We start from the raw sequence: 22,588 nt of genomic DNA on the forward strand, positions 1-22,588 counted from the left end.
TCTTAGACTTGGAGAGTTTATATTATTGATTTGCTGTAGTGCAGGACCAATCCCTTGGTGCTTCTCCACCTCGGTGTGTTAAGTGTGAAAAATTGCAAGCACTTTTAATTCCACAGCAATGGCTGCAGCAGTACCACACGTTCTCCCTCTCCCTCCACCCCCCCCTAACCTTTCCTGCTTTCTACATAAGGTAGCCAGCTTGATACCTCTGGGGTGGCCACAAGGGGGTATGAAAGCAATCACCTTCTACTTTTCACCTCCAACACCTGGTACAGTGGGTCCTTGGTGTCTGCAAGGGATCCATTTCAGAACCTCTCATGCATACCGAATTCCATGGATACTTCAATCTGCTGAAGGCCTTAGAGGACCTCCCTGACATGACCCAAATTGTCTTCTGGTTGTGTCCAGGAGGTCCTCTGAGGCCCTCCAGCCATAGGCTCGGCATCTGCAGATACTAAGATCTGCGGACAAAGAGGGCCTATTGTATTCAGATGATACTAACACTGAGGATAAAGGCTCCATCATGATCTGCAAGTTCTGCCCTTGGTAAACTCATCTTATTCCTTTCAAAGCCAGGCAAACCAGTAGGCATCACCCCATCTTGTGGCAGTTTAACACCATAAGTTAACAATGCTGCTCAACCATCCTCACTTCCCAAGAGATAATTGAAGGATAATTATAATTATATATCCCTATAATTATAATCGGTATCTAATGTACTCACCAGTACATCACATCCGAGCCTGCTATGTAATTGACCACCACTGCTTCTCGCCTCCTAGATCAGTGTTTCTCTAACTATGGGCTGGGACCCACTAGCTGGGTCATGAGCCAATTTCAGGTGGGTCCCCACTCATTTCAATATTTTATTTTTAATATATTAGCCTTGGTGCTACCATGGTATGTGACTGCATTTGGGGAAATGTTACAGATCTGTACTTTTAACAGGCTACTATGTATATGCTTTTAACAATGATAGTAAATGAGACTTACTCCTGGGTAAGTGTGGGTAGGATTGCAGCTTAGGATCGTTAAAAATCTTCCTGCTTGATGATGTCACTTCTGGCCATGACATCACTTCTGGTGGGTCCCAACAGATTCTCATGCTAAAAAGTGGGTCCCAGTGCTAAAAGTGTGAGAGCCACTATCCTAGATGACAGTGGTGGGAAATGATGGGAGGAGCTGATCCCAGGAGGAGGAGCCAGGTTGTATCTCTTCCATGAAGGGTTCACCCTTATGGCTGAAGAAGGAATTTAGAGTTAATTGCCTGCTGTTTCCTCTCCAGAACCATTTCCTGAGAGCAAGAGATTGGCCCCGTGCTAGCCAGAGTACACAGATTCTGTTTGCTAAAATTCTGTTTGCTAAAATGCCAAAATCTACACTGAATTTTGGAAGGGACTTATGGATTTTAACCTTTTCCTTTTTAAAAAAAATAAAACTGTAGATTACACTCAGACAAAATGCACTATAATGAAATGGTGTTATAAGATGCAAAGCATAATTGTGTGTGTGCGCGTATAGCGCATGCGTGCCTTCGTGCATAAATGTGTAAAGAACCAGCGCATCTCCATTGATTATAGTTCTGTGTAAAACACAAGGTGAGGAGAAGAGAAAGATTACAGCTACTAAGAGGCAGTTTTTGTGTGTGTGACACATGAGATCAGTGAAAGCTTCCACAGGCTGTGATCAGTAAGGGAAGGAAAATGTAAGGTAAAGATTTAGCAATAAAGCCCAGAGGTAATAAAGCAATGTTATTGATAGGGGTATCACGGGAAAATCCATTTGGATTTGAGAATGGGAGTATCTTATTGCCCTCCCCCAGTCAGCCATACATTATCTACTTTATTATAGTATAATTCTTCTACTTTAAACTTAGATTATGGTTCGATCTATTTTACAAGTGACATTCTCCTTTTCACTGAATTTACTACTTATTTGTTTTTGTTATTTTTAAAAACGATCTCACCATATTGTCCAAATCCAGGCTCCTTTGGCAGCTTACGATTTAAAAAACACTTATAAACTGACATGGGGGGTGTAATTTTGAAGTTTGCCTTAGGTGCCACAGTGGCTAGCTACACCCACCGGCCTCAGAACTGTTGCAGAGGCACAGAGGGCAGACATCAACCCATCACCCTAATGCCAGATAAAATAGATGTGTTTTGAGCCCATGCTGAAAAGCCACGAGGGAGGAGGTAGCTCCTGAAGAGATCATTAATTTCATATACTATTGATATACTATACTTCATATACTGATAATATATTGTAAGCTGCAATTTAAAAAGCTACTGAACAATATTTTAACATGTTTTCAATAAAATAATAATAAAAAATAATGAGCTTGGCAAGAAGAATGCGCTGGTGGAACTGGGCCCTAAATTAAATTAGATTGCCTGTGTATCTGGCTTGGTCACAAGAACCCAACTCTTCTGTCTTTCAGTTCCCACTGGCCAAAATTACCAATTCACATTTTCACTGACTGGCCTGTTTCCTATGTTTAGCAACAATATACCCTTTCAGAAACACTGCAAAAAGCAGACAGTGCTTCTAAAAATAGACAGTGTTTCTATTTTTATTTTTTTAAATAGAGATCAATAAAAATTCATCTTCATGTTTCAGATAAATAGCCATGTAGTCTAAGGTTTCATGGAAGCGATTTCACTGTTACAGACACAGGATATTTCCCTATAATCCTTGCATGAACCACACTGTCCCAGAGGCTGATCACAAATTCTGGCCGGGATGCTGAAGATAACAGATCGGATGTCATGGAAACCAAGACAAGAGCTTGTTTGGAGATGTAGCTGTTGCCTTTATTTATTTAATTCCGATAAGCCATCTAAATGGAGAACCACAAGGGAGGGGGGAAAAAGTGCCAACTGTGCTATAAATAGCACACTGTTGGTATTTTAAACTCGGCCATGTTTAATAATATTGCAAGCATCCACTACGAGAGACGTTCTTTCACACATGAAAGATGCATGGCTGTCAATGAAGGACAAAAATGCCCCCCCCCCGGCCTACCCACATCTTTGCAAACCCCCTCCATAGAACACACAAAAGGGTTATAAACAGGTGGTAGTTTTCTGACCCAACCACTTGAATCTAAAATTAAACTCTATTTATTTTTCTTTCATTTCCATATCTGATCAGCTTTCCAGAGCCTAGGAGAGGAGAGGAGGCTGAAGGGGGAGTCCCATTTCCTCCATCTGGGCCTGAATGAGAAGACCCCTGTCCCCCAGGGTCATTTGAAAAACTGCAGCTGGTCCTAGAGGCAATTTCTGGATGGGTAGATACATCCATTTGGTAGCCTCCTAGGATTCTCTCTCCTTTCAAGAGGGGTCCTACCATTTTCAGTCCAGAATCACTGCCAATCAGAAACAACATTCATAGCTCCCAGTACTAGCTCCTTTTCCATCTACATAATTAAAATTTTGAAAGGAGAAGGGCAAATCATTAATGTGCAAACACAGCCGGCAACCCACAGCACATCAGCAAAGCCCTGCTGGACCAGACCAAATATCCAGCTAGTACTGTATCCTGTGGCCCAGTGGCCAACCAAACACTTCCAGGAAGTCCACAAGTAGGGCATGAAGACAACAATTCTCCCCCATTGTTTGGCCCCAGCCTCAGGTATTTAGAGTGGACTGTCTCTGAACATGGAGGTTCCATTTAGCTATCACGGTTGAAAGCAGCTGGTAAACCTTTCCTCCTCTATACATCTGTCGTTACATTTTACAAACATCTCACATCCCAATCCTATTTGATGCTGGTGCAGGAGGGCTGCGGGACCCACGCTGTATCCAACTGTGAAATTGAGCAGGCTGGAGTCTTCTTTGGGGGTAAGGGAACATTTGAACAGCCTGCTCAATGGGCTACTTGGATCTGCACCAGATAAATCGCTGGTGCAGAACCAAGAAGTCCCATGTAGGGCTTTCAAACCCAGACAGGGGTTATGATATGATCCGGTGGTTCCCAAACTTTTTAGCATCGGGACCCACCTAAAAAAATGGTTTCACTTTACCAACTCAAGCCTCTGAGGCTATAATGGTGATTGGGCAGTAGTGCTCACCCCAAGTAGCAGGTTGTTTAACCCTTGATGCACAGAGTCCAAATGCCCTCTCCAATTTTTTGTGAACTATCAAAAATTGAGTTGTGACCCACTGGTGGGCTACAGGCCCATAGTTTAGGAACCACTGATATGATCAATATGATGGAAGTCTCCTAAGAACATAAGAACAGCCCCACTGGATCAGGCCACAGGGCCATCTAGTCCAGCTTCCTGTATCTCACAGCGGCCCACCAAATGCCCCAGGGAGCACACCAGATCACAAGAGACCTCATCCTGGTGCCCTCCCTTGCATCTGGCATTCTGACATAACCCATTTCTAAAATCAGGAGGTTGCATATACACATCCCAGCCCTCCAGACCTGAACCGTCCCCTTCCTGCCTCAATTCTGTCCTCCCATCATCCCTCCACCACCTGGCACAGCACTTATCTACCCCTGCTGCCATCAGGTAGGATGTGGAGCATGCGAGATAGCACAGGCCTTCCCACTGGTGTTTCCCACAGGTGTCAAAAAGTGCTTTATGGTGCTTTTATGATACCCAGCACCAGTGTAGCAGCCACTGTGCCAGCACTTGTCAGCCATAGCATTGGGCTGTAATTGAGTGGCTATCATCACATCCTGTGCCAGCAAATCTCTTACATTAATTGCATTTTGTATAAAGAAGTTCTTTCTCTTGTCTAGCTTGAGTGCCCTGCCCATCAATGCCACTGGATGATCCCCCCCGCCCAGTTCCAGTATTGTGAGATAAGAAGAAAAATTCATTTCTATCCATTTTCTCCACATTATGCATAATTTTATAAACTTCTGACATGCTCCCCTTCCTCCCCGGATGAATCTGGGCTCTCACAAATGTAGATACAGCCTAAATTTTCCATTTAATCAAGTTTCTTGCTTGCCTGGAATAGATCTCACAGTGCAAAACGCTGAAGATAAAACAGCATGCCTGATGCCGTCGTCCTAGTTCAAAAAATAACTCACAGTGCATTATGGATGCCAGCAAGCCAGCCCTTTGATGTTGCTCTTTTTACACTCAACCGCCTCCCATTGACTCTGGTGAAGCAATGGAAAATAGTGCCTTGCGCGGAGATTCAATCCGTCATTTCACAGCAGCCAAATGCTAGAACAAAAAAATGAAATGAAATGAAACAAGGATGTCAAGCAAATGTCTCTTTCCTGCTTTCAATTAGCTATGCTCTGTAACACCACAAAGCTTTCCTTTGCCGCGGTGCAAGGATGAAGGGTTAGCTGTCAACTCTTTCTCCTTCTTTCAAAGATTCCCCAAGTATGACTGCAAAGATATTCTAGGATGACTGCAAAGATATTCTGGGATACAATCAGAGGAATTGGGATCATTCTCTCTCTCTGCAAATTGGCAGATCTTCGCCACCGTACTTTAAATCAGCACAGGGAGAGTGACAATGAAGCCGCTGACGTACTTAGAGAACGCAAACGTTTTACTTTCCATTCATTATAGTGTGTTGGTGTTGAGGGGGGTGATATGTGCATTAGAAGGGAAAAAAGCAGCAAAAAATGTGGTGTGTTAATATAGAACTGTCAGTGCTGGGCCACTGAGTGACAATAAGGAATCAGGAGCAACCAGGAGTCAGAGCATAAGAATATAAGAACATCCCCGCTGGATCAGGCCCTAGGCCCATCAAGTCCAGCTTCCTGTATCTCACAGCGGCCCACCAAATGCCCCAGGGAGCACATTAGACAACAAGAGACCTGCATCCTGGTGTCCTCCCTTGCATCTGACATAGCCCATTTCTAAAATCAGGAGGTTGTACATACACATCATGTCTTGTAACTCGGGGTGGTCAAGCTAAGGAGTAAGTCAAGAGAGTCAGAACATGCCAAGAGCCAGGAAGAACTTTCTAGCTGTTTCTATTGGGGAGCACAAATGTCCAAGCCTGGGTTTACAGAGTCCCTACTATATGGGAACCTTCACCCATCTTAGGAGATGCTCCCATCTGAAGCCCTGGCGGGCACCACTCACAGAGCAGGTTTGCACACAGCTGTGGGTAGCCAGTTCTAGCCCCAGCAGCTGCCAACGAGGACAATGCAGGGACTCAGTTTCCATAGCACCACCCTCACCCCACAAGTTATTTTGAAAAGGGTGTGTGGGTAGGTGAAGGGAGTGGCGATGGCAGCTTTCTGCAGCTCTGTTGAATATGTGCGACAGGAACATTGCCAAGAGCTTGGCTTTAATATTTAGCTATTATGCCGAGATTTGAAGTGTGCATTTCTTGACAGGGTTTTAATTGGAGGCGGAGACACAATTGGAAGAAAATAAGTACTGTGTAACCTCTCTGGTCAGATTTTTGGGGCCAATAAAAAATTATGTTCAATTTTCATCTTTAGCTAGCTGCATTAGTTCTTCACTCTAAAAGTTATTCACAGTCAACGTGGGAGGTATTTTTGCTCAAGATGGAGAGAGATCAGTGGCTTATCCATAGGATCTTGTGAGTAACAGGTGGGCACAGATTTCCACAGCCTGGTTACAATATCTCTCACCCCCTAGTCAGGCCTCAACAAGGGCTCTAGAGAGAGCTGGCTGTCACAGTCCAAGGAGGACAAAGGCAGGTGAATGGGAGAGGGTGAAGGAGATTGGGTGGTATAGTCTCATCCTAGAAATGAGTTGTTCAGATTGAAGAGCAAGCCCTGAGGTTGAGACAGGGCCCTGGCAACTATTGGCACAATCCTAACCAGGTCTACTCAGAAGTAAGTTCTATTTTGTTCAGTGGGGACTACTCTCAAGAAAGTGCAGTTAGGATTGCAGCCTATGGGCCCAATCCTATCCAACTTTTCAGCACTGATGCAGCCACAGTGCAACCCCTAAGTAAGAGAACAAGTATTCCCATACTTTGAGGACTCCTCTGTGACTGCCTTCCCACCACAGGATGCAGCACACATCCTATTGGGACAGGTACATTGGTGTTGGAAAACTGGATAGGACTGGGCCCTATGACTCTTAGAATGGCCCCTCCAAGAAGTTTGCAAATGGGCTGGATGGAAAAGAGCAGACAAAGCAAAAATAAAGTCCCTGATTGCAATCTAGCTAGACACAGTCCCTAGTTCTAGACTAGGGACTAGTCCCTAGTCCCTAGTCCTTCGGGTAGCCCACCTGTCTGTGTGGGTCCAAGGGGTGGGATGCAGAATCCACTCTTCCAGTCAGGTATCTTGATGTCGTCATCCACCAAAGTTATTAAGGGCCAAATGCACAGGGAATTCATCTACCAGTTGCCTGAGTGACCCATTCATTGGGAGCTCAGAGAAGAGATTCACTCACAAGTGTAAGAACTGGGCATGTTTGTTTCCTTACTGTGGGTCTGCATTGTGGCTAGGTCAGTGCTGGAAAATTGGTTAGGATTGCGCCCATCAGCACGCTTTGTGTGCCCGCCCTCCTCTCCGCCTTGATCTTATTTACTTGTAGTTCAACTCACCCTCCCCTTTGTTATTGGCTGAAACCACTGCTGCTGTTCATGGCTTACAGTGTGTCAATTTCTCATCCTGACTCCTTTTCAGCAGCATTCTTATCCAGTGTCAATTCTTCCCCCGGCTTGATCTGTTTTCGCCATCAATTACCCTATAATACCATTTTAATGGAGGCGCTCCGCTGACAAGCAGCCTCACGCTGATGCGATCTGCCATTCTTCAGAGACTCAATTTAGCTATTTTAGATTTTTGTCTTAGTAACTTGTTCTTTTTAATCATGTGCTCAAAACGCACGCTCAGGTGATAATGGCTCCACGACAGTTTTACAGTGGTGTTACGGCAAAAAAGTGACATAAAAATTGATGCGTCTTTCGGCTGAAAATGTAATTCATCTTTTTAAAAATCTGCCTCAGGTAGAGGCATGGACTGTAAGTGCTCGAGTCAGCAAGAAGCATCGATACATTGAGTAAAGAAAAACACTTATGTGGCTTGTGACAGTGCACACTGGTAGACACACAGGGTCAGTTTTGGAGCAATACCACATCAAGGCTTGGTACTTTGTGACCAAGCCTTGTGCTGGCAATGCTTCACCCTCCCCTCACATGCTACAATTTCCTGTCTCAATTCAGCAGCAAATCACAGCTCACTGTTGTGCCTGCGGATTTGCACAACCAGCCTGGTGGGTTGTAATCCTGGTTTGCAAAACCCAAAATCTGCCAAGTTTGGGATGGCAAAGTGTGGACTGTCACTTGGTTGGAAGAAAAGGAGAGAATCCGAACATTCCTTTCCAGCACTGAAATAAGGGCAATGCAGCTCCGAGGTAAGGGAACAAACATTCCCTTCCTCCTTGGAGGAGGCCTCCGTGAGTGACACCCAACTGCAGGATGCAGCACACGTCCCATTGGAACTGCTATGCCCGTGCTGAAAAGCACTGACATAAGGGGTTAGGATTGCGCCCTAAGACCTGTTCACATCGCAGCGCCAATCCATGCCTTGGTATTACTGGCTGCGTGGTTAATGAAAGTGTGGCACGGGGCCAAGGGCAAAATGATGCCCCAGAAGTGACACAGTTAAGGCATCTGCTACCCTGCATCAAATAAGGTTTTGTAGCTCCCCCATGACATAATCAAATTTAATTTATTAAGTAAATAAATAAAAAGTATTCTGGTTAATTGCCCATAATGTTTGATATAATATAGATACTCCAATGTGATTTGTTTCATTGCACTCAGCATTAAATTTTCTTTCCAGTGATGTATAGGCCATAGGCCCATCTAGTCCAGCTTCCTGTATCTCACAGCGGCCCACCAAATGCCCCAGGGAGCACACCAGATAACAAGAGACCTGCAAGACTTCCTGGGAATTGTAGTTAAGAACATAAGAACAGCCCCCCTGGATCAGGCCATAGGCCCATCTAGTCCAGCTTCCTGTATCTCACAGCGGCCCACCAAATGCCCCAGGGAGCACACCAGATAACAAGAGACCTGCAAGGCTTCCTGGGAATTGTAGTTAAGAACATAAGAACAGCCCCCCTGGATCAGGCCATAGGCCCATCTAGTCCAGCTTCCTGTATCTCACAGTGGCCCACCATATGCCCCAGGGAGCACACCAGATAACAAGAGACCTGCAAGGCTTCCTGGGAATTGTAGTTAAGAACATAAGAACAGCCCCCCTGGATCAGGCCATAGGCCCATCTAGTCCAGCTTCCTGTATCTCACAGCGGCCCACCATATGCCCCAGGGAGCACACAGGACAACTGCATCCTGGTGCCCTCTGCATCTGGCATTCTGGCAATATCCATCTCCAGTTGTCTCCAGCCAGACCTGATAAAGAAAGCAGCTTTCCATCTCGGCTGGCATCTTTAACCCTGCAAATCTCCTCTGCTTCCAGCCATCTACTGAACTGTTGAATCAAACGCCCTCCCGGCATTTGTTACTGAGTGTCTGATATGGAGCAACATGTATGATTCCTTTCAGTTTTCCTGACTCCTGGAGAGATGACTTCAGGGCCCTGAGGGCCACAGGAAGGGGACCCTCATTTACTGCAAGTTACACACACACACACCCCTGCAAAATTGCACAAACTAGCCAGCCAAAGTGTATACATTTACCACAAGCAATCTAAGTGACAAATTATGCAAATATTGTTTGATTATGCGGTCTAATGACTCAGTTGAATTTGATTACACACACCCGCCACTTGGCTTCAGCATAAGTAGTTAACAGTTTCATTTGAGAGTGTGCTGCACAGACTACATTGGGTACTTTTCCCTAGTTAGGGTAGTTATCCCTGCTAATCAGGCAAAGGAGCACTTTTAAAAGTGGTGCTCTTCTGTTTAGCTGGTGGAGAGCAACTGTCCCTTTTTCACTCCAGTAGAGAGCCTTTTCTAGGGTCTGTTTGCTGGTCTTTCTTCTGCATCTTTTTAAAGACTGTGAGGCCTTTGGGGACAGGGAAATATTTATTTTAGCTATGTAAATATAAATATGATGATCATGATGATTAACAGAAAAAAAAAAACCACAGTAAAAGCAATGCCATCAAATAAAATTGAAGGGTGAGATATAGGGCTTCTGCATTAAGACCAGCTCAACCTAACGGCAAACTATGCAATCCCCCTTAGAGCAGGGGTGTCAAACATAAGGCCTGTGGGCTGTATCTGTTCCACAGAAGCCCTTTACTTGGTTCATGTAACAATGGGGCACTTCTAGAGCATGCCTTTCAGCAGTGCCACATCTACCAAGGTTCTGGGAGGGAGATGGAATGAGGCCTCAAAAGACAAGGGGTGCTACAGGAGAAGGGGCAGAACAAGAGGGGAGAGATGAGAGAGGAAGGCACACTGCCAAGATGCTGAGAGAGCCCAATTATCACACAAGCTTCACTTGCAGCAGCGCTGCTTCTGCATCTCTTTGCAGAGCACCTCTCAGCAGCGTGATATCCTTTGCTATCTCCACCAGCTGCCCAGTGTCTAGATCAGGGGTGCCCAAACCCCAGCCCGGGGGCCACTTGTGGCCCTCCTCTCTATGCGGCCCTCAGGGAGCCCCTAGTCTCCAATGAGCCTCTGGCCCTTCAGAGGTTTGTTGGAGCCCACACTGGCCCGATGCAACTGCTCTCAGCGTGAGGGCAACTGTTTGGCCTCTCAAGTGAGCTGTGGGATGAGGGCTTCCTCCACTGCTTGCTGTTTCACATCTGTGATGCAGTAGCAGCAGGAAAGGAAAGGCCAGCCTTGCTTTGTGCAAGGCCTTTTATAGGCCTTGAACTACTGCAAGACCTTCATTCATTCATAGAAGTTCATCTTTAATATATTCGTTTATGTAAATTTATTCAAATTTGAAATGTAAATTAATTTGGCCCCCAACACGGTGTCAGAGAGATGATGTGGCCCTCCTGCCAAAAACTTTGGACACCCCTGGTCTAGATGCATTTCTTCCTAGCACACTGTTAGCCCACAAAACAAAGGAAAGAGGAGCTTTCCCCCTTGCTTCTTCGACAGCCAAGATGTGCTACAGGTGCCCTAGATGGCAACGTTTAAAGAAAAAGTGGGGCAAGTTTGGGGGGCTGGTTGAGATAATGGCAATAGCCACAGTTGCTGCTGCAACATCTAATATCCCCACACATTTTAAAACTGAAGATGCCAGGGACTTCACTTGTTGGGCTTAGCCGACAACTACAATTTTAAAATGGGCACCTGTGCATTGCAGACAGAGTCTTATTCACAATTTGTTGCTCTACTATCTACAGAAATAGAATGCTATTTGGGTTCCCAAAGTTAGGTCATTCTTGGATGAGCCTGTCAGCAAGCAGATGTACTCTTGGGTCCAAGGGGAGACCTCAATGCTTTGCTTACAGAGACACGTGATGGAACCCTGCATAGAGCTGGCATCAAAAGGGAGCTCCTAAACCACTCGGGGTTCTGTCAGAGCAAAAGAGAATTACTGCTTCTGCATGAGCAACCGGGGGGGGGGGCGCGGAGGAGAGGCAGATGGAATAAAAACAAAGCACAACAATGGAGGTTTGGGAATACAAAAGGCCTGCCGTCCTGTTGCTGTTTCAAAATGGCTTAATCGATGAAACTAGCAGACCAGCTATTTCCATACTTTATACCTGCAAGCAGCCCTTTCTGTGCCGACTTACCACCTCTGCTAAGAAACCACGAGGGATTCTGAAATGTGACTTTGGTTGCATTTTCAGTTTGGGTGGGGTGCTGGTCATGCTTTTTTCAAGTAGGTGCCCTTGACTTGGAAGTTCTGGTGAGTGCAAAATGCTGCAGGCTGGTGGGCTTCCAGGCCCAGTTCAAGGTGCGACTTTTGACCTATAAACTGTGAAATAGCCTGAGACAGAGATATCTTTGAGTTTCTCTCCCCATAGCATCCATCCCACCACCTTACGTCGTTTAACCTGGACCCTTTCAGTTATCTGTTTTCCATGCAAGGTGAACATCTGAACCTAGAAGATGAGCTTTTGGAAGGGAAGAATTACTCCTCTTTGCTTGCCTTTTGGAAGGATTGTAAAGTTGTCTTTTTCTGATCCAGCTTTTGGAACCAGAAGACTGATTAGTCTAGAACAGGCTTTCTCAAACTGTGGGTTGCAGCCCACTTGGTGGGTCGTGAAGCTGCAACTTACAAGGTGATAGAAGAGGAATAAAATGCATTGAGCCCTATGGGAAGTGAAACTGATCCACGTAGTGTGTTTACTCATGATTAGACAGACATGCCTTGGCCCAATGCAAAGGTCAGGCTGAGAGGAATCCAATGCCACCAGCATGGTACTGATCCGATGAATGCAGTCCCCAGAAAACACCCAAGGAGGAAGTTCCTCCCTCCAAGCTGATGAATGTAATGAGCCCTATGGAAATGGTGTATCCCTACTGCGTATATGCAATGTTGGGCAGAAATGGCTTAAAATGAATTACACCCTTCTGATTTTAGGCTACCTCAGAATGCCAGATGCAATGGAGTGGCAGCAGTGTTGGGGGTTTTTTTGGTGAATTTTGTGATTGTAGTGTTAATTTTGTTCTCTTTTTCTGTTGTTGCAATGAGTCACTCTGAACATCAGTTGGAAAAGTAGCTTGGAGACCTGTTTGTCCAGTTAAGGCTATCACCTTTCTAACATTGGTTTGACAAAGCAACAACTGATTACAGCAGTTCTGCTGAAAGAAGAACATTGATTTGTTTAGAAGACAACAGGATGGTTCAGGGCAGCTTTTAATTACGGTTTCTCAAGATATCAGCCTTTTTTTTTCAGATGTCTCACACAAGTGCCTTTGGGAGCAAAGATTCTTGATTACTTTGGCCAAACAAATGGAAATGGTGATAAACTGCTCCTCCCTGCCAACAATTAAATTGGAAACAGATTGGCTGGTGAAAACATGAATTGAACCTCATCACCCACTTAAAATCTACAAAGTATCCCTGAAACCCGATAACTTTTACAGAAGAAACCAGAGGGTCCAACTGATTTATGATGGACTTCTGATTAGATTAGGTCTAAGCTTAGCATATACATCAATAAACTAATTTTATTAGAACATTAGCATTCATCTTAATTGTTTTCTTCATAGAAGACTGCCCAAGACTACTGCATAAGTTTTTGTGACATGCAGTTTAACCTGATAAATGTGAATTTTATTGCTTGTTTCATTAGCGAAGTATACTACACAAACATAAATGCAGTCTCTAAGTCACACAAGGGTTAGGAACCAAAAGTTCTAAACATGGAACCCCCCCCCCCCCCCACACACACACACACCAGCCTGAAAATGAAGTGCTTTGTTTCTTTATTATGAAATTTATAATCCCACCTATGGTCCAGAACAGGCCCTGAAAGTGGTATGTAAAATAATTTAGTTCATATCATAGAAAATACAAATGAGAGCAAAAGAGCTTGTGTGGTGCTGTGGCCAAGGTTGTAATCCTATACACACTTCCATTGGAGTGGGGGCCCGATCCTATCCAAATTTCTAGTGCCAATGCAGCCATTTTAGTGGGGTGTGCACTGCATGCTGTCGTGATGGGGCAGTCACAGATGCCTCCTCAAGATAAGCAAACATTTACAGCTGCATCAGCTGAAATGTTGGGTAAGACTGGGCCCTAAGTCCCACAGAATTCAGTGAGTCTAACTTCTGAGTAGACATGCATTGGATTGCACTGTCAGAGAGTGAGGAAGTCCTTGGTTTGTTTGACCCTCACTTCTATCATGAATTTAGTAGGAGACTTTAGATGAGCCACTGCAATTCAAGGATTTAAAGGCTTACTTAAATTTCAGGTTTGCTGTAAGAATTACAATATTACATTTGAATTGTTCCTTCTTGTTAAGGAAAACCACAGCCGATCAAGCCACCAATTAAGATAAAAACAGTGGCAGCAGCTTTATCAAAACCAGTTTTGAGAGTCATCTAAGGACCGAGACATCTCAACAAAATCCTGAGTGCCCCCGAGGAGCGAGACTGTTGGGCCTCCCTGGCAGGGATATGCTGGAGCCACAGCACCAAGAAGTCTCAAGTCTCCACCCCCCTTGACTCACCAACAAGTCTTAACAGAGGCCATTGCAACTTGTCCAGAGTAATTTTTTGAATCATTTTGACTCCAGTCTTTTTGAAAAGCAAGTCAAGCCCTAGAAACAGCAGGAAAAAAAAAAACAAGCAAGCACACACAAAACAGACTCACAAGCACACACAAAAGTGAGTCTTGACTCAAGTCTATTTGAGTCTTTTCATTTTTAGGGTAAAACTCCTGAGTTCCAAGTCAGTAACCAAGTTTTTAACACAAGTGACTCGAGTCCATACGAGCTGCAAAAAATGTATGTATTTGTAATTTTAGTCCAAGTCATTCAAGTCTCAGCCCATCTCTGCTCCCTGGGAAGCAAATGCCACATAGAAGGTGCAATCACCAAGAAGCCCCTGTTCCTTTTAACAATTTTAAATTATAAAGAGATGCACCTCAATGGTGGTTTCGAATTGTTGACTTCGGGATCAGATGCAATGTCTGATTTTAACATATGATGGGGTGGATTGCATTGGTTAATTGTGGAATATTTTCAGTATTTTCTATGTAAATTTACTATGTTCTCATATATGAATTTTAAGTCATGGGGGGTGCTCTTGGAATTAACATGTGTCTCTATCTGAGCAACTCTCTTCCACTTTGATAATATGAACCACCCTTGGAAAATAAACCCCATTTAATTCATAGTCCACACCAGCAGCTTCCAAACAGAGATACTGGAAGTTCAATTTATGATTGCAAGGTATTTCTTCATGGCTGTTTGAAATTTCACTCTGCTGTACATACACCAAAAGACCTGCCAGACCTAGCCTCAGGTTCATATAAGCTTTTCTGGTTCACTCACCTCAAAAACAGAGAAAGAATCAATCATTAAAGGTTCTGTCTTTGGTACAGTCTGTTCCCTTCTTCCAGGATGTAACATTGCAAACCCCAGTCCTTTGAATTTTTGACTCTGCAAGTGGAAGCCAGGGGAGGGAGAAAGAAAGAACCTGGTTAATATAAAAGACCAAACCAGCACGTGGTAGAGTATCCTTTAAACTTTGCTGCTGGACCTTGTGCTCAATAGCTCTGACTGAGTGCATCTGTTAATTGGGCAAGCACAGTTGCTTTAAAAGGCCATTTTAATATTTCACCATCAGACTCTCCTTTTTTGTTTCTCCAAGTCCCAACTAGAAATGCCAATGAATTTCCTCCTTACGCAGCCAATAAATCAACACAGGACAGGAGGCGAAAGTTCTCTGTTTAGAGAACAAACCTCACATCTGCTGACCCTAGAAGAGGGATGTCAAACTCATTTCATGCAGAGGGCCAAAATTAGCACCCATGATGCCTGCTGGGAGCTGAAAATGACATCATTAAGCAGAAAGTGACATAATTAAGCAGATGATGACCAGAAATAAGCACCATATTCTCACACAGAAATTCATTAGCTGCAAATAACAGAATAGAAAATGTGCAAATCTTGTTCATGTTTTCAAGATATGAATTATTCCAATTATAACAGGTGCTGGATAAACTGCTGGTCACATTCAGCCTGCGGGCCTTATGTTTGACACCTTGCTATAGATGAACCTATATTTTCTATTCTAGGCTACAGCCCTTGCTATGAAGATTTCTATTTATTTTTTGTACATAGTTGTGCAATTAACTTTTCCATCTAAGATGTTAATACATAGCAGTAGGTCACTTAACTGTGATTAAAGGCAAATGGTGTGTGTGGGGGGGGGCGGGAGAAATTTCCTGTTATGCAATCCTAAAATGACTTATTTTTACAAGCTTGGACTTTTTTTTCCACTTTCACCACCAGAGGGCAATAAAAACAATCTTTATAAAGTTTACATATATACATGAAAACATGAAACATGACATAATTATATTAGATATCAAATCATCTGATATTATTATGAAGAGATTAAACATTCTTTTAACAATACATTAAAAAACAAAACCAATATTATTATTATTATTATTATTATTATTATTATTATTATTAATGATGATGATGGATTAAATAAACAAGAGGTGAAAATGAGGAAAGAAACCAAAGATATGATTTTTCCAGGAACCCACCAATGCCATTTTGGAAATAAATGGCATTTAAAAGATACTCTGATAGGCTTATGCACTTTAGCTGGAAACTTCAAATTTGGTACATGTGTATCTAGAAAACCCTAGTTGCTGGGGGTAAAAAATAATTTAGAAAAAAAGAAATGTCAAATTTCTCCTCCAAAAGTGAAAGAAACAAGGGGCCTGAGAAGAAGGTTCAGGTTCACCTGTGTTACCTCAGCACCACAAAATGGCTGGCAGTGATGTGCACAGCCCACAGGTGCTACATGAGAACAGTGAAACAGGGATGTGCGGTGGGTGGAGAGGCAGGTGAGACAGACCCACCTGACCCCTTTGAAAAGCACCACCGCTGTGTGAGGCACCTGGAGCACATGGGTTGTGGGTGCTTTGGAACCTCACACAGCAGTGGCATTTTTCAAAACACGCACCATGCAGGGAAAGCATCGCCACTTATTCCCCCCCACAGGGTTCCATGAGATTTTTCCTGCTCTCCACCTTTTTTTTTTTTACCTCAGAAATGTTGCATGCATTTGCTCCCATGTATTTCAGTCCCGTCCCCCACGCCGTGACTTGTGTCATAACTCAAGTTGCAATCCTTTGCCTGCTTTCTTGGGAGTAGCTCCCATTGAACACAATGGGACTTACTCCTGTGTAGATATGCATAGGCTTGTGCTGAAAGTGAGAGTTTCTGCACCTCACTGAAATAATAATAATAATAAATAATAATACAGGTATTTATATACCGCCTTTCTTGGTCGTCAGATTTCTCCTCAGACTTTTAATTCAAGGCAGTTTACATAGGTAGGCTGTACTAAATCCCTATAGGGATTTTTACAATTGAAGAAAGGTTCTGTCTTTCAAGAACCACAACATTTCAGATGGATCTTTAAATATCTGGTTTCACATTCTGGCCTCCATTTTCCTCCCACACAGGCTGACAGCGGCCAAAGAGCAGGTGGAATAACTCAGCATAACTCAGCTAGGCTTGTCAGCTGCTTCAAGGTCTCGCCATTCACGGTGCCAGTGGCCTCATAAGAACATATAAGAACATAAGAACAGCCCCACTGGATCAGGCCATAGGCCCATCTAGTCCAGCTTCCTGTATCTCGGATGTCATCTTCAGGCAAATGGAGGCTCTACCGTCTAGACCAGACCTCCTGCCCACTGAAATGAACACTATCTTGTCTCATTGATTTCAATGGTGCTCTGTCAAGACTGACTTTCTTCGGATGCAACAGGCACACTGGAGCAGACCACTAAACACCCGTCATCCCCCCGTCTCCTCATAAGGGGAACGTTCCCCGTTCCCCTTATGAGTGTGACAAAATGGCAGCACTGAGGCTAACGGGCACCTTTGCAAATGGTGCCTGTCATATGTTTAGTTTTCCCTATTGGGCTCTCCACTCTTGTTTCTTCCACACTTCCTTTGCCAAGTCATGGATGGCACTAGGATTACAATCCTATGCATGCTTTCCTGAGAGTCAGCCCCACTGAACTCAATGGGACCTACTTCTGAGTAGACACTCATAGGATTGGGCTGTAAGTTAGGAGAACAGTGCAGTGGCATACTCTGGCACCCCAAGGCACAATTTTCCGGCACTCCCCATACGTACCCCGCGTACCCCATACGTACACAGCCACCCCAGGGCTTAGAAGGCCTCACCTGCCTCAGGATCTATCAACAGGGGTGCAGGTTGGCACCGCTTCAAGGCATGGGACCCAGGACAATGCACCCCACTTCCCCCTTGGCTATGCCACTGGAGCAGTGTTTGGAATACACAACCTCAGGTGCCACAGGGCCAGATTACAATCTGCAGAGCTTAGCACCAGCTGTCTTGAGAGTCTTTCCTAGCCCAAACTGATGATGCCAAGGACTGGAGCTGGGACCATCTGCATGCACAGCAGATGCTCTGCCCCAAGCTACAATCCATCTCTGATGTTCTTCCATCACATCCTGTACTCCCAATATATAACATCAACTGTTACCCTGCATGTGCCTGATCTCATCTGATCTTGGAAGCTAAGCAGGGTCAGGCCCGGTTAGTACTTGGATGGGAGACCGCTTGGGAATACCGGGTGCTGTAGGCTTCTACCATAGTCTTTCGAGACTGAAGGTTGCCAACCATTTTCTTGATTGATTTACCCCAGAAATGCACTGCACTGGATCCATTTAATAGGGTTGAGAGGCCTTAGCAGAGACCTCGGAAGAAGCTAGATCAACCCCCCACCACCACCACCCCCAGCTTGCATCCTAGCATTATAGCCCAGAGGAGGTGCTATCGCAAATGCAAAACACTACTTTGGCACCTCTCTGGCACAATTTCTCTTTTTTATGTAATACAAATATATTTTATACAACTGTGCTGATTATACTCCGACTGAGTCAAGAGCAGCAAATTGGACACTGCTTAATTGTTTCAAAAGCTGCAAGCGAAAGCTGGGATTTGTCAGCGAGCTTAATTTATTCCTTTTAACTGTCTCCGCAAGTGTTCGAGTTGTGTGCATGTGTTTTAATTTGATGCCAAATTGCTTGTGTTCAGCAGTTTGCAGGGAGGGCAGAGCTGCAGAGGGACAATACTGGCTATAAACAGCAGCATCTGACATCAAGACCATCACGCTGCCTGGCACCCAGATTGGGGGAGGTGACCGATATTAGCTTTTATATGCCTGTTTTAAGATACCTGTTCGGTTCTGGAGGATTGTGACTGGCAGTTGCAATCCTAGGGGGTGCGGTGTGTGTGAACCACACCATGTGACATCCTTGGGGGGGGGGGGGCGATAATAATACTGGCCAAAATTTTGCAAACCTTTTAGAAAATTTGTTTTTATGAATAACTCCATCACGTTATATATACTATTGGAAAGGTAGTTTCATGCAGAATGTAATGAAACAGTGTTGAATGATCTGTATTCTATTAAAAGTGATGGCCAATTAACCAGAAAAAGAAAGCACAACTGCCTTATATAACAAGGCAGATTTCCTTGTTACAAGAGTAGATTTCTTTAACTCAAAACTGACCAATAAGGCTGATTGTTTCGAAAGCCAATGAAGTGTTATAATAATATATTATTATTATTATGGTATTATTATGGTGTTATAATAATAATTTTATTATTATGGGGAACCTCCCTTACAAGGAAAGGTTACAGCATTTGGGACTCTTCATTCTAGAAGAGAGGTGCCTAAGGGGGGACATGACTGAGACATACACAATTATGCAGGGGATAGAGTGGATAGGGAGATGCTCTTTTCCCTCTCACATAACAGAACCAGGGGACAGTCACTAAAATTGAGTGTTGGGAGAGTTAGGACAGATGAAAGAAAATATTTCTTTACTCAGTGTGTAGTCTGTGGAACTCCTTGCCACAGAAAGTGGTGATGGCATCTTACCTAGATGCCTTTAGGAGGAGACTGGGCAAATTACTGGAGGAATAGTCCATCATGGGCTACAAGTCATGATAGATATAGGCAAGCTCCTGATTTTAGAAATAGGCAACCTTGGAAGGCCAGATGCCGGGGAGGACACCAGGACGCAGGTTGTGTCTTACTATTTTTTGTGCTCTCTGGGGCATTTGGTGGGCTACTGTGAGATACAGGAAGCTGAACTAGATGGGCCTATGGCCTGATCCAGTGGGGCTGTTCTTATGTTCTTAACTACAATTCCCAGGAAGCCTTGCAGGTCTCTTGTTATCTGGTGTGCTCCCTGGGGCATTTGGTGGGCCGCTGTGAGATACAGGAAGCTGGACTAGATGGGCCTATGGCCTGATCCAGTGGGGCTGTTCTTATGTTCTTAACTACAATTCCCAGGAAGCCTTGCAGGTCTCTTGTTATCTGATGTGCTCCCTGGGGCATTTGATGGGCCGCTGTGAGATACAGGAAGCTGGACTAGGTGGGCCTATGGCCTGATCCAGTGGGGCTGTTCTTATGTTCTTAACTACAATTCCCAGGAAGCCTTGCAGGTCTCTTGTTATCTGGTGTGCTCCCTGGGGCATTTGGTGGGCCGATGTGAGATACAGGAAGCTGGACTAGATGGGCCTATGGCCTGATCCAGTGGGGCTGTTCTTATGTTCTTAACTACAATTCCCAGGAAGCCTTGCAGGTCTCCTGTTATCTGATGTGCTCCCTGGGGCATTTGATGGGCCGATGTGAGATACAGGAAGCTGGACTAGATGGGCCTATGGCCTGATCCAGTGGGGCTGTTCTTATGTTCTTAACTACAATTCCCAGGAAGCCTTGCAGGTCTCTTGTTATCTGATGTGCTCCCTGGGGCATTTGATGGGCCGCTGTGAGATACAGGAAGCTGGACTAGGTGGGCCTATGGCCTGATCCAGTGGGGCTGTTCTTATGTTCTTAACTACAATTCCCAGGAAGCCTTGCAGGTCTCCTGTTATCTGATGTGCTCCCTGGGGCATTTGATGGGCCGCTGTGAGATACAGGAAGCTGGACTAGGTGGGCCTATGGCCTGATCCAGCGGGGCTCATGTTCTTATGACACAGCAGGGAACCAATAAGGTGTCAGTATGAATCAGCTCTGGAGGTGACTCAGGGCCCAGTCCTATCCAATTTTCCAGCACCGGTGCAACCGTGATGCAGTTCCGAGGTAAGGGAACAAATGTTCCCATACCTTACGTAGGTCTCTGTGACTGCCTCCCCACCAAAGGATGCAGTGCATGCCCCATTGACAAGACTGCACCCGCACTGGAAAATTTGATAGGACAACTCACTGCCAGCCCAAACCTATCTGTTGATGCAAACCCCAGTGACACCTCTGCTGACTAGCAGGGGCCTCAGGCAGACATGTGGAATCCGCCCTATTTTTTTACCAGACAATTAATGCATCTGTATTCAGTGTTGCCAACATTTTTGGCCAGCTCTGCTCCTGTATCTTTAGCAGTAGTGCAGTACACAAAAATTAAACAAAGGAAGTATTTCCAGGCAGGGAGTTGTCACTGATTAAACTGTTGCACCATCCAAACCCCTGCATTTAAACATGCATTAAAGCAAGGCCTGGAAAAAAAGATCAAATATCATGTGTAAATGAAGTTAAATAGGAGGTCCCATGACAGACTTTATGCAAACTTATTTCCTAGTATATCAGTGGGTTGTCCAGATATTGTAAAGCCCTCTGAGATTTGCTGGAGTCAGTCAGAAGCAGCATTTAGAACAGAACAAGAGACGTCATGGAACAATTTTTCCCCTAAGACAAAATAGGGAATGAGAAGTTTGCAGCATGCTCTTTCAAAAATTAAAAGTCCCAGAGATATATAGCTACAATGGGCATTTTCTGCGCACAAGAGGAGCTGCTAATAGGATGTAGTAGCCAATGTTCAGCGCAAGGGAGTGCACTATAATGATCAGGGGTATTTGGGGAGCTGATGCTTGCAACTGGATTTCTGGTTCCAGAATACATGGACGCAAACCCCTTTGACCTCTGGTGCCTGATGTGTATATAAGGAACAACACACCAAGACAAAAACAAACAAACAAACAAAAAACCCAACAAAACACAAAAGTGTGTAAAAGAAGTATTTAAAGGGCATTTGCGCATGCCATGTCTGGTTATATAAAATCAGGCAGCCAAGACTGCAAAAAACTTAGGGTCAAACTATGCCAATGTGGCTGAATGGGGGATTCATTTTGTTTATAAATTGGGGGGGGGGCAAGCAAAATGTGGTGAAGCCATGATAGACACCAGCTATCAAATTTGCAACTGGATCCTGCAGGTATTAAATCAAACCCTGACCTCATGACGATGGGAAAAATCACACTATGAGTACTGATAAACTGTCTAGCCCTTTCCAAATTTGAATAAGTCACACCTGGATTTATTCTAGCATTGCTGATGACTCCACACTCAGTTCTAAATTCAGCATTCTGCCAGGTTGAAGTCTCATCTGTGTCTCTCTTCCTGTTTCCTCGAAGAGACAATTACCAGCAGATTAAAAGAAAATCTCAGAAATTTTTTTTAAAACAAACCAAAAATCAGATAGAGCATTATGAGTGCTCTTCCAGAATGCACCAGTGTCATGAATTAATAATCATATTTACTCATCTCACTGGGAATCCTTCAACCATCACTCAACAAGGGGAGCTGGCTTTGAACCCTGGAATTTCAAAGCAATTCTCATCCTTTAAAAATATGTTTTGTAGAGTTAGGGATATCTTTACTTTCTGACATTTATCTCCTATAAATATTTCACAGCCAACAGCTCTGGGAGTTGATGAAAGCTTGTGATGCGACTTCATTCAGAAGTCCAATTAAAAGAAAATTAATAAGCAGGAAGGGATGACCTGTGTCCCAGGACATTTCTTCAAGGAGCTCAACAATGGAGCCAGCTAATTTTACCTATGGATTCCTTAGTTATTGCCAAAGGCCAGCCAACATGAAATTATAAAAAAATTTTAAAAAAACCTAGTCAGTGAGTGGGACCTTTCATTTTAGGTGGGCCAGAGGTGGGGCTGGTGAATTTTGGTACTGTACACTGGGGAGGGTCTAGTGGATCATAATATGGGTC

At 44.3% G+C, this 22,588-nt stretch overlaps 1 protein-coding gene and 1 pseudogene across 1 annotated transcript in view; both read left to right on the top strand.

Moving 5' to 3' along the window:
- F9 (coagulation factor IX) overlaps window positions 1-22,588 on the top strand; it is a 64,821-nt gene that overhangs the window by 21,393 nt on the left and 20,840 nt on the right. The window lies entirely within an intron of this gene.
- LOC136663430 (5S ribosomal RNA) lies at window positions 18,045-18,161 on the top strand (annotated as a pseudogene).

This window comes from Tiliqua scincoides, chromosome 12 (assembly GCF_035046505.1).
Source record: "Tiliqua scincoides isolate rTilSci1 chromosome 12, rTilSci1.hap2, whole genome shotgun sequence".
In the NCBI taxonomy this organism is placed as follows: Eukaryota; Metazoa; Chordata; class Lepidosauria; order Squamata; family Scincidae; genus Tiliqua; species Tiliqua scincoides.